The sequence below is a fragment of the Cavia porcellus genome, unplaced genomic scaffold (genome assembly GCF_034190915.1).
Source record: "Cavia porcellus strain 051 isolate PalLab524CR breed Dunkin Hartley unplaced genomic scaffold, mCavPor4.1 scaffold_20, whole genome shotgun sequence".
NCBI lineage: Eukaryota > Metazoa > Chordata > Mammalia > Rodentia > Caviidae > Cavia > Cavia porcellus.
Window position 1 is genome coordinate 29701931 of NW_026947503.1, and position 12327 is coordinate 29714257.

General features: G+C 36.3%; 1 pseudogene; it reads left to right on the forward strand.

The window, feature by feature from the left end:
- Positions 1-6146: 6146 nt before the first annotated feature.
- Positions 6147-6939, forward strand: LOC100736041 (large ribosomal subunit protein eL6-like; annotated as a pseudogene).
- The last annotated feature ends 5388 nt before the right edge of the window (positions 6940-12327 follow it).

Here is a 12327-nt window from a genome sequence, read left to right on the forward strand (position 1 = left end):
AATCTGAAAGCTAAGTGATTCTCTTTTCTTCCTATAGTTTTCCTATCTTGCTAAATTGCAAAAAATAAGCAAGTAAAAGAGAATAAAATAAAAAAGAAAAGGAAAAATTAACCAGAAAATATCAAAATTTTAATCACAGAGCGATGTGTGTGGCTGCTCTCATTTCTTTCTGTCTCATTGCCTGGAAGATGTGGGCACTTGGAATTCAAGGGCCTAAAAGGACCTGAAAAGACTAGAGATTCCTCCTCTAAGAAAATCAACATTTTGTGGAGGAGAGAGACAAATTCCAAATTCCAAATTCCAAGAAGAGACCACTGATATGGAGAGGGCATGTCTGCCTGCATGATTCCTAAAACCTAAAAGTACAGCCAGAAAGATCCACATACAGTGACTTCACTTTTCAACTAATGGTTCTTGTATTTCATTCAAGGATGATGCAGAATTGATGTTTACAGAACTTTTATTTGTAAACCATTTGTCTTCAGTTTGATCTTGAGTTTGACCTTGTTTTAATATTGATATAATTTGAGGCAAACATTTTACTTACTGGTCAGTTCTGATGCTATGGCTGGCCTGGATATAGTTATAGGATAGAGTGATTTTAAATTTTTAATTTGTTTCTTTTTTATAGAATACCAACTAGAACTCATCAGAGTCAAGCAATCTTAATACCTAAAACAATATCTGCATTAATTAATTTAGTATTTACATAAACACAGATTTGTGCTTTTAAATTTCTTAGGCTACAGTAATTCAAAGAATAAATTAATACATCAGTGGATGAAGAGGTTAAGAGGATTTAAGGCTGTGTTTATTTCAACTGGATTGTAGCACATAATAGAAAGATTTCAAAAGATATAAAAATAGATCTTCGGATGTTCTCTGATCTTAAAAATGAGATCAGGTCAGAATACTTTATAAGTATTCGCATGAAATCATTAAGAAGAGAGAAAATCCTCAAGAGATTTAGTCTAATTAGTTTGTATATACTTGAAAAGATGCTGTTTCAAGTAATTCATAAAAAATACTTTGCAAAAATATTTCAGAGGAGTAGTATAAATTCAGAAAACTGAATCCTAAATTTTACCGGGAATAAAGAAATGTTTGAAATATCATGTCTGATGAATATTTAATAAAAAATTATTTTCTGCCTACGAAATTCAGGTCAATTTTCCACTTGTTTGACTGGGTATGTATGGTAGAATGAAGCATCCAAATAAACATATGGAATGGCAGAATTACGTATTTTAAAATTATTTGAAAGTCTACTTTAGACATTCATTTTCAGTAATACTACAAAAAATGTATTTTGTAGAGATTTGTTTCCAAAGAATAATCTTGGATAAGTATTAATATATGTTCATATCATTAATGAATTGTAAAGCTTCAGGAGAATGAGGACTTTTCAGGTTAATAAATTAATGAAAGGTAGAACCATCTCCCACACTACAATAATGAAAAGAGGAAACAACCTTCACACCAGAGTATTTGCTGGGCCTGTAAACTTCAGCTGTACTACCTGCATAGTTAGGGGAATGTACCATCAGATCTTTTCTTCATAAAGCTAAAAGATATGTAATGGTAACCCAGAATAAGCATCTCTACTAGTTAAGGTATTTAAGTAGTACTGCAAGAATACTCAGCAATCTCAAAATGTGGGATTGAGGTGAAGATGAAATTATTATCAATTAAGTTTTGGAAACACCAGCTAGACTTCATGTACTTCACAGCCAAAATTTTTTTTTTTCTTTGAGATTTAAAAGTTTAAATTAGAATACTACTAACTGACAGTTTCCTCAGGCATTAGTCAGAGAAAACAAATGCAAATCTTAAAGTAACTCACTTTTATCACAAGTCTCAACTGTTTCTCACAAAAATAAATAATCACCCAAAGAAACAAAGTACTGTGAACAAAAGACAGGTAAAGGAAACCCTTGAGGACCTCACGTATTGTAACTTTTCAGTATAGAATATAAAATAATATGCTAATCATGTTTTTAAAATGCTTTAAATTATATGAGTGGTCAAAGATATGTGACAAAGTATGATCAAATTTATTTGACAAAGAATGATAAAATCTACTTGAAAAAGAAGTAAATGCAACTGTTATGAATAAAAGCAGTAACATCAAAAATTAAAATTCAGTAGATAAGGTAAGTATTATAATAAAACTGATAAAAAAGAGTAAACTGGAAAGTAGCTATAAACTAGAAATCATTCAAAATTTAGCAAGAGAAATAAATGTAAGGAACATTTAATGAAGAAGACAGATTGGATAGACAGTGTGCAAGTCTTCAGTAATATGTGTTGTAATTGAATTCCAGAGAAAGAAAAAAAAACAAAGAGAGGAAGTATTTGGAAGGATAATGACTAGTTATTGTTGATGCATTGTGTCAATTTGAGAACTTTATACATTTAACTAAGAGACTCAGCAGAGAGCCACGATCCTTACTTTTCAAATATCTTCAGCCTCTGCAAGAGGAGGGCACAGAGGTGATGTGAGTGCTATCCCTGCCCTGGGTGGAGGTAGCCTGCTTACAGTATAAGGGAGAAGTTTGTTCTCCTCGCTTTTTGTTCTGGCCACTTTTGCTGGCTGTTGCCTTGACGTGTTGCCCTGCCTTAGAGCCAGCTGATTATAGGCTGAAACCTCCACAAACAGTGAGCTAATTAAAACTTTCCTGACTTCATTTTGGGTGTTGGGTAGTTTGTTCCAGCAGCCACAGAAAAGTAACCAAGAAAAAATTTGGTGCCAGAGTACGGGGGTTGTTTCGGTGACTATACCTGACCATGTGGTTCAACAGTCCTTAGAAATGGCTTGTGAGAATTTGGAAAGGTTCAGAGATGTTGCCTGAAAACATAAAGCTGGAATGGCTTAGGCTGTTTTGCATGGGAGATTCTGGTCAGAGCTCAGAAAACCAGAAAACCAGAAAACCAGTAAAGGTGGGGCATAGGAGGTTTCTTCTGTGAAGAAGGACTGAATTGGTTGTTGGACTCCAGATAATGTATGTTATGGCTTGGCAAATGTTTGCCTGTATTTTGCTACTGTCCAGAGCCTTTGCCTGAGACTAAGATTATGGATGGTGGACTAATTATTCTGGAAGAAGAAATTTCAAGGCAGTCAAACACTGAGGCTGTGGCATGGTTTTGTTGGGGGCTTTTAGAAAACTTTTTGTTGCAAATCAAAAGCAAAGAGCTCAACAGGATGATTTAAAACATTGTTATCTTGGCCTGAAAGGAAACTCTGATAAAGCTGTGGACTGAAAAAACAGAGCTGAGGAAAATTTGATTGTTGAGAAGGAATGGGAGAGCAGAAAAGACAGTCTGAAGGCATCACAAAAAGCAACAAGTCTTAAACCTTTGTAGCCTCAAATCTGCAAAGGTTTGAGGTAAAAGCTGTAGAGTGTCGTGTTCCAGAATGGTGGCAGCATAAGAAATTTGTTCCTCAGAATTGGATTCAGAGAGCTCAGCAATTCAGGCATTCAACCCCTACAGCCAAGAGAGAGGAAACCTGCTACTGCTCCAACTGGCAGCAGATTTTGGTATCATCCATGTGGTTCTGGTTTTAGGTGCATTCAAAATGCAAAAGTTCTGAGATTAAAAAGGCTTCCACTCCAATTTCAGAAGGTCTGGGAGGCCAGGCATTGTGCCTCTGATAAGGCAGTGTGTGAGGCTGTGAGTGTGAAGCCAAAGGTGCAGTGGAAACTCCAGAAGTTTGCAAAAGCCAGGAATATGGATTGTCTAAGGAAAGCTGCAAGGAAAAGAGCAAAGAGAGAGAGAAGTTGTGGGAACTAGAGCCACCAGAAATGTGATAGGGATAGAACCACATAAGTGCTTCAGAGCTCACAATTTGCTGCAGATTGCTTCAGATGCTGGATGTGTAACAACGGGACTTAATGTTTGCCTTGATGGATTTTGGACTTGCTTTGGTCCAAATGCTTTGTGTCCCTATGTTTTACCTTTTGGAATAGGAATATTTATGTTGTGCATAGCATGTTGGAAGTGTTTAACTTTGTTTTCATTTGTACAGGGGCTTGTAGCTAAAGTTTGCCTTACATCTTTGTTATGGTTTGATAACTAGTGGTCAACTTAATGCCAGCTGGATTACATCAACATGCATTGAGAGAAGATGCTCCACCTGAGGAGGGCTGCCAGGATAAATAGGTGGAGAAGAGAGGTGTTGGGAGAGGGATTGAGGCGTTATGGAGGCATTGTTAGTTCTCCTACAAGTTACTGTCTGAGCTGTTGGTTCTCCTGGAGAAACTTTGGTCTTCACATCGAGCATTGCTTCCTGGCTCCGGAGGGGAAGACGTGCTGCCTGGTCTTCAGGATGAACTCCTCACGCTGCTTCCTGGCACGTACCCGACTGTGCTTGTCATTGGAGGAGCTAGGGCCCTCCGTGTCGCCGAGGACAGCTGTGGTTCCTTTCAGGACAGCCCCGCTCTTTGTTGTGAGTGTGACTTCTCGGCTCCAGTGTAGAACCCTCATCCCACTAGCACAGCTCCTTCATCCTGCTGGCATGGACTTTCTGGCTTCCACCGCTGACCCTTGGGTCTTCCCGGCACGAATCCGTAAAAGAGACTGGCATGAGTCCTTCTTGTGGGCTCTGGACTTCCAGCTGGACTCGTGGAGGCGTTGTTCTGAGTTCTGGGTTTTTATCTGGACTCATGTGGGACATTGCCATGGGGTTTAGACTCTTGACTAAATAATCTATGTTATTGGTGTTGCGGATAGATTTCCTGCATTCTCCTGTGTTAACTTTCAGTGACCATTATAAAAATATTATAAACTCCATGTCCTGACCTAAATTGTTCTCTGTGTACAACCCCAGACTACAACAATCTTGGAGGAGACTTCAGACTTGGACTTTTCAGCAATGCTGAAACTGTTAGGACTTCGGCAACTTTTTCAGACGGACTAAATGCCTTTAGCATAACCAGATGTATATGAGTCTTTGGGGGACAAGGACAAAATGTTATGTTTCTAATGTATTTTAATATTCATGAATTAATATTGGTTCTTAAGGATTGTTAAACCTGTGTTATAATGTTCAAGTTATGAAATGTTAAGAATGCATGTCTTGTATCTCAAAACTGGTTTAAAGTAATGTGTCTGGTTACCAAGTTGATAAGGGGTAGATTGTTATGGTGATACATTGTGTCAACTTGAGAAGTTCAGACTTTTAACTAAGAGACTCAGCAGGAAGCCAGGATCCTTACTTGGTAAACATCCTCATCCTGTGCAAGACCAGGGCACCAAGGTGGTGTGACTACCAGAGGTAGGGGTTGTCTGCTTACAATACAAGTGAGGAGAAGACGCCTGTTCTCCCCACTTTCTGTTCTGGCTGCTTTTGCTGGATGCTGCCTTGAAGTGTTGCCCCTGTGCCATGCCTGGGAGCCAACTGATTATGGACTGAAGCCTCCACAGTGAGCTAATTAAATCATGTCTTCCTTCATTATAGGTGTCAGATATTTTACCTCAGGAATGAGAGAGAAGTAACCAAAAAATGAAAGAAAAAATTCCAAGAACTGACAAAAGATCCTCTTAACTTCAAGATTCTTCCTCTCCCAATCCAAAGATGATGAAATAAAATCAGTGATTAGCAAAACAGCAACTATAAAGAGATTACTTTAAAACCAAGTTTAATGGTTTTATGTAGACTTTCCCCCAAAACTGCGTGTTATATATTATGTAGATATCTCCCCAAAGCTGCACGTGCTCGTCGGTGAGGAGTTTTGAAGGTGGATGAGGGTGCACAAATGTGGATTAACAGTGTGATATTAGGATTAAGGATGCAGATAATGGAAGCCCCGTATTGGGAGTGGGTGGCAAAATCAAGAGGTCTACAAGCTGAATGGAATGCTGGTGCTTGGTGCTGTTTCACTGTCTCCTGCCTCCTCGCCACGGGCCGTTTCTCCTTTGCTATGCCATCCTGCCTTAGAGCCAGCCAAATATGAACTGAAACCTCTACAAATTGTGAGTTAAAATAAATCTTTCCTCCTTTAACTTGTGAGTGTCAGGTATTTTGTCTCAGAAATGAGAAAAATAACTAAGACTCTGATTGAGAAAAGACAGAAACTCCTGAAATAAGAAACCATCAGTAGAAAGGCAAAAGAAAAGGGAACTCGGTTCACTTTCCCATCTGCAAGATGGCAGGTGAAAGAACTGAGCAGCCAGATACTGAAGAGAAGAAACCTGAAGCCAGGAAGACTGATGCCACTGGCACTGGTAAAAAAGGTAACATGAAGGCTAAAAGGTCCCAGGAGCAGTCCCACACCAGCCAAAACCCCGTCCTGGTGGGAGATACTCCCGATCTGCTATGTATTCCAGAAAGAACCTTTGTATGGGAGAAAGTACACAGCTGCTAAATCCAAGGTTGAGAAGAAAAAAGAGAAGGTTCTCACTATAGTCACAAAATCAGTTGGTGATAACAAGAATGATGATAGCCAAATATTAAGCTTTGAAAAATGCTTAGATATTACTCTACTGAAGATGTGCCCTGAAAGCTGTTGAGCCACTGTTGTTGACCCTTTGGTCGGCATGTGAGGAAACTGTGAGCTACCATCACTCCCGGGACCTTCTTGGTCATCCTCACTGGGCACCACAGAGGCAGGAGAGTGGTTTTCCTGAAGAAGTTGGGCCAGTGGCTTGCTACTTGTGACTGGGCTTCTTAACATTAATCACGTTTCTCTGTGTAGAACACACCTGAAATTTGTCATTGCTGCCTTCACAGAAATTGATATCAGCAATGTGAAAATTCTCAAACACCTCATGATGCTTACTTGAAGAAGAAGCTGTGAAAACCCAGACTCCAGGAGGCTGAGATCTTCAACAATGAACAAGAGATACCAGATTTCAGAGTAGTACAAGTTGTACCAGAAAGAAATGAATTCACAGATTTTACCAAAAATCAAAGCTGTTTTTCAACTTCAGGCCTCATGAGATCTGTTTTTGTTTAACAAAATGGAGTTACATCACAAATTGGTGTTCTAAATTTCTAGCTAAGAACCTAATTAAATAGCTGATACATTAAAAAAATGAAAGACTATGTGCTGAGAAAGTAATTATCACTCTGAAATGGCAAAACTGACCAAAAAAGGCTTTCAAGAATAACAGTACGATAAAGACATGGACCAATGAAAATAAATTAAAGATAATTTTTCATCACCACTGAAGGGAACATCAAGATAAACGTTAGGTAGATGAAATGATAAAAGAAAGTCAAAGATTCAAGAAGGAATAGAATACACAAAGTAGCAACTGTGTGCAAATCTTTATGAACATTGCTCTAAAAATATAAGTAATGATGTCAATTCCAAGTGAATAGAGACCCTAAAGTGATATGTGGCTCAGTGACAATGTACTTCCCAAGAGGGACATCAATAGCAAGCACTGACCATTACTCACAGGATTGGAGATACCCATGCTTTGATGCTGTTAAGTATAACCATAATCAAGGCTGTGGATTCAATCTCTAGCATCACAAAAGCAAAACAACAACAACAACAACAAAAAAACAAAAAACAACAAAAAAAGCCTCAAAGTACATTATAGACCTAAATATAAAGGCCAAAACCACACTGCTTTCTACAGTCAATGTCTAAGAATATGATAATGACTTACAATGGCATCAAAACTACTAAGCATAAATAAAAAGATTACTAAATTAGAATGAATTACAATTAGAATTTAAAAACCTCTATTTATCCATAGGCACTGTAAAGAAAAACTGCAACCAAAGGACAGAAAAACATCTACAAAAGGAGAAACTATATAATGGAGGAAAATGAATATTCAGGATATATAAAGATCAGTAAGTCAATAGGAAAAAGACAAATTACCCAACCCAAGGGATAAAGATTTAAATAAGTGCTTTATAAGAAAGAACTCTTACTAGAGAAATGCATTTTTATTGCTAAATTGGTAATTTAAAAAGTGGGGCATTAATACCAAGTATTGGCAAGTGCTCAGAGCAGAGGAGGTACCAATACTCTGATGCCATTTAGGATGACTATAGGTATTACAGGAAAGTTCACAATTGTCACAATGAAGGTGAATCTGTACAATGAAACAATAGAGGCATTATACCCTCATATGGATCCCTTAAAGAAATCTTGTCATGAGTAGAAGTAGGCATAAGGAGAAATAATTACTTTTATAATCACTTTTCAGTAACTGAAAGAGGACGTAATCTAAATGTCCATTACACAGACTAGCTAAATAAACAGATACAGGTGAACAATAAAGTATTATGTACCTATGAGGATGAAACTCTAGCCATGAGCATCAAAATGGTTCTCACAAATATAATTTTGAGTAAAAGAAATCATACAGTATATAAGATGGCAAATTATATGGTATTTATAGTTTCAAAAACCTACAAACCTAAAAGTAATATACATTATTGGTGAATGTAGATGGGAAATCTATAAGCAAAACCGAGGTGAAAATTAATGTGCATGTCAGCAGGTGTATCACTTCTGCAAGAGCCAAGTAATTTTTAGAGAAGGGCTACGAGGTTCTTTTAGCTTAACTTTCTTGGGAATGTTGTCAAATATTTGTTTGCTTTATTCTTTCTTAAATGTCTGTAAAGTTTCTATATTATCTTTTGTAAGGAATTCTGTATTTAATTTCATTGTAAGAACTTTAAATTAAAATTCACCCTCCAAAAGGCATACATCAAGTTAGTTTTAAGAACCATTTCCCAATGTTAATTTTAAACAAGAACTATTTCTTATCTGCTCCTTTAACACAGCACATAAGTTCCGCTATGTACTAAGTGTCAAAATCATTGATTAGTATTTACCCTTTTAATACAATGAAGATAAAATCCAGGCAATTGACAATTTTTGAAAACCAAGCAGTTAAAAATCCTATTGTCTTGACTAGGGTACATGTGTTTGACAAGGCAAGAATCTCTGGGGAGGCCCTTTTGTCCACAAATAACTCTTCTGCATATCCTATTGATTAGCATTTTATTTGGTTGTAGCAAACCACTTCCAAACTTGAAAAGAGTACACCCCTAGGGAGATTTAAATGATGATATACAGGAATAATGTGCACCATAATATAAATTAATTTAACTAGATTATTAATCCACTGAGTGTAGGAAGTAGAATAAAGAAAAGGGCATTGAGCTTTTAGAAATAACTGTTACTCATTAACCTTTAATTTTATCTGCCTGACTGGTCATCCCAAGGACATGAGTCTTTTCAGTAAGTTTTTGTCCTGGTACCCACAAACGTTGAAACTTCACATTGATTCCTCATCATAAAAATTCTTTTCAAAGATTTCTGAACTTAATGTGTACCTAACATGTCCACACCTGCCTCTTTGCACCCTTATTTGAATATCAGTTTCATCTGATAGAGTTGACTAACTTACTGCTCACAAAAGTAACCACTGGAAAAGATCTGTGATGTTCTTGTCAGGTATGAAGGAAATAAACTTGTATCAGTAATGTAAATACATTAAATAATTATAATGTCTTCTAGAAAGTTGCCATGTATAATATTCGTGCATCTGTAATTTCTTATGTATGATAACCTTTATGAATATATTTATTTTTAAATTCTGGGCATGATGATGAACAGTAACACATCAAGTGTAACATAGTTATTAGTAAATGTAACCTATGTATCACATATGTGTTTCTGTGTTAAACTCCTTGTAAAATAGATATAGATGTAGATGTGTAAATGTACAGTAGCTCGCTCTATCCATAAACACAGATGTTAATGTAGATATAGTTATAGCATGCGGGTGAGGAATGAAAGGTAAATGTACAGTAGCTCGCTCTATCCATAAACACAGATGTTAATGTAGATATAGTTATAGCATGCGGGTGAGGAATGAAAGGTACAGGTTCCCTTTGGCATGTGTGTTTATTGTTCTCTTGAACATGGTTTTCTGGTAGAAAGAAATATTCTGTGACTATGTGTAATCTAAACATAATTATGTCAGCTTTCCTAGGTTACACAGTAGTATTAGGTTAGCTTTGAAAGTTTTATGGAATTTTATGAGAACAAAGATTCACTTTTCAAGGACAGGTTTGATGTGGTTATAAGAAGACAAAATCCAGCCTGACTCTTAGGAGAATGTGTTCATTTCATTTTTCCTGTGAAAGTTTCAAGAAAAAGAGAGTACTAACATTAGCAATTCAGTAAAAAACAATTTCAATAGCTAAGAGACTACTCACAGAATGTGTGGCGAGACTCTGAAATACATAGGTAATGGGCCCTTATCTACATTACTGTACAGTACTGAAAGACATATTTACAGTCAATAGTGTTGGTTTAAGAAGGCTGAGGGTGATAAATGTGAACTGTAATTATGCTGATCGAACAGCACTGTGCTCTGTAATCCATTCATGTATTGACCGTGTATTTCCAAAATCAATGAGGTGCAGCAACTTGGATTGGCTGATCCAGCCAGCTAATGTGAAATGTGGATTTGGATATATGGAAAATGCTTGGGTGCCAGAAGACTTTCCGTGTACTTTACTCACTTGATAGTAATCCCTACAGCTGTGTACCCATGGTGAAACTTGAGATATTTGTATGCCTGCCAATCCCTGGAGTTAAAATGCCTGTATATTTTTGCTGCATGTTCTGGATGAATTGACCTTCTTCTATGCTTTTAGATAAACTCATTTAATTTACACATTTATTATATGTGTAATCTAGGTTGCTCATTCCATCATTATAAGTGAACTGTTATTTTTCTTAGAGTGTTCACGGATAACATTATGAATAAGGCTTATTTAGAAAGAAAGGAAGAAAATAAGAAAGAAAGATCTCTCATTATAAAACACTTTCTAATTTTGGCTTTCTCTTAAGTAACAATCCATCCTATTTGAGAGAGATTTTGTGACACAGTATCTGAAAATATGAAGATAGCTGATTACTGTATGTTGTTTCCTTCCAGAGACATTTGATCAGCAAGTTCTCTGCTTGTTTTTTCTGTGAATTCTCAGCTATATGTCTCAGGTCTACACTTCTTGGCAGTTCTGCATCAGGAGTTAGAGAGCAGTGATGTGTAGTCATAAGTAACAAGAAGTAGGAAATGGGGAAAGAAAGAGAAGTGATTGTCTCTGTGCTTCCTGAAACTTAAATACTTAAAATAGTTATAACTAAAATATAATTAGAATCTTTTTATAAAGGTCTTTTTTGCTTTCCATTTCTAGAGATTTAAAGATTATGAAACTCTTAGCTAGCTTAGTTAAAGAGGAAACAAGGCAATTAAGACTCTTAAACAGGGGCTGGGGATTTAGCTCAGTGGCATAAGCACCTGCCTTATAAGCAGGCGGTCGTGAGTTCGATCCCCGGTGCCGATAAAAATGAAAAAGACAAAAAAAAAAAAAAGACTCTTAAACAATGTACACTGTTCCTGTTTTGACTAATTGCTTACGAAAATATAGACTTTAAACCTAAATAAGCACGTTTTCTCCATTATTGCTTTGACTTTTGTTCTAGTTTCTTCAAAAAAATTTTAAAAAGTCCTATCCTTATATGAAAAACTTTATTAGAAATTAATACATTTTCTGATTACAAAAATTTTCTAGCAATATGAATCCTACAATTTTAACGTATTACTATTAATAGCCTATGACATTGTAGTTATTACATACTTTACTAGGTTTACTGGGGACTTTTGCAGGGTTTATGTATTATAAAGTCATAATTAGAGATGGTTTCTAATTTTAAAAACCTCAGAATTGAGAGAGGGAAATATTTCTGTGATATTAAGCTAGTTATTGCTATGCAGACTGATTAGTTTCTATGATTTGGAGCTGGGCTCAGCAGAGTGTACATTGGATGTTAGAATGGAAAGGTCAGGAAATTGTCTTCTGAAACTGTATTTCAAGTATACTGGGAAAGCTGTAATCTGTGCTGCTTAGCTTTTCAGTGTAATTTTCTTTTTTGTCTGTTAATGGGAAACAAAAATGGATTGTGATGATCTTGTCTTAAGAATTACATTACACATGATTTTACTTGTTTTTCTGACCATATTTTAATATTTATAATCTATCAATACTTTTCTCTTTCCCTTAAGTATTAACCTAGCTTAACTATTGTGTGTATAATTTGCAACTGTCATGCACTGATTTATTTTAGTTTTTCTTCTCTTTTAGTTTGCTACCTAAATTTTTCACACAGCTGAACTCTACCCGTGTAATCTATCTACATTTTATATTCCTTCCTTCCCTTCTTTCTTGTGAGTTCTGGCTTATGCTGTGTGATCAGGACTGCTAAAGTATGTATTCCAACATGATCCATATCCTCAAAAATCTTGTGTGTATTCATCCATTTGCTAACAACTCTATTTTTC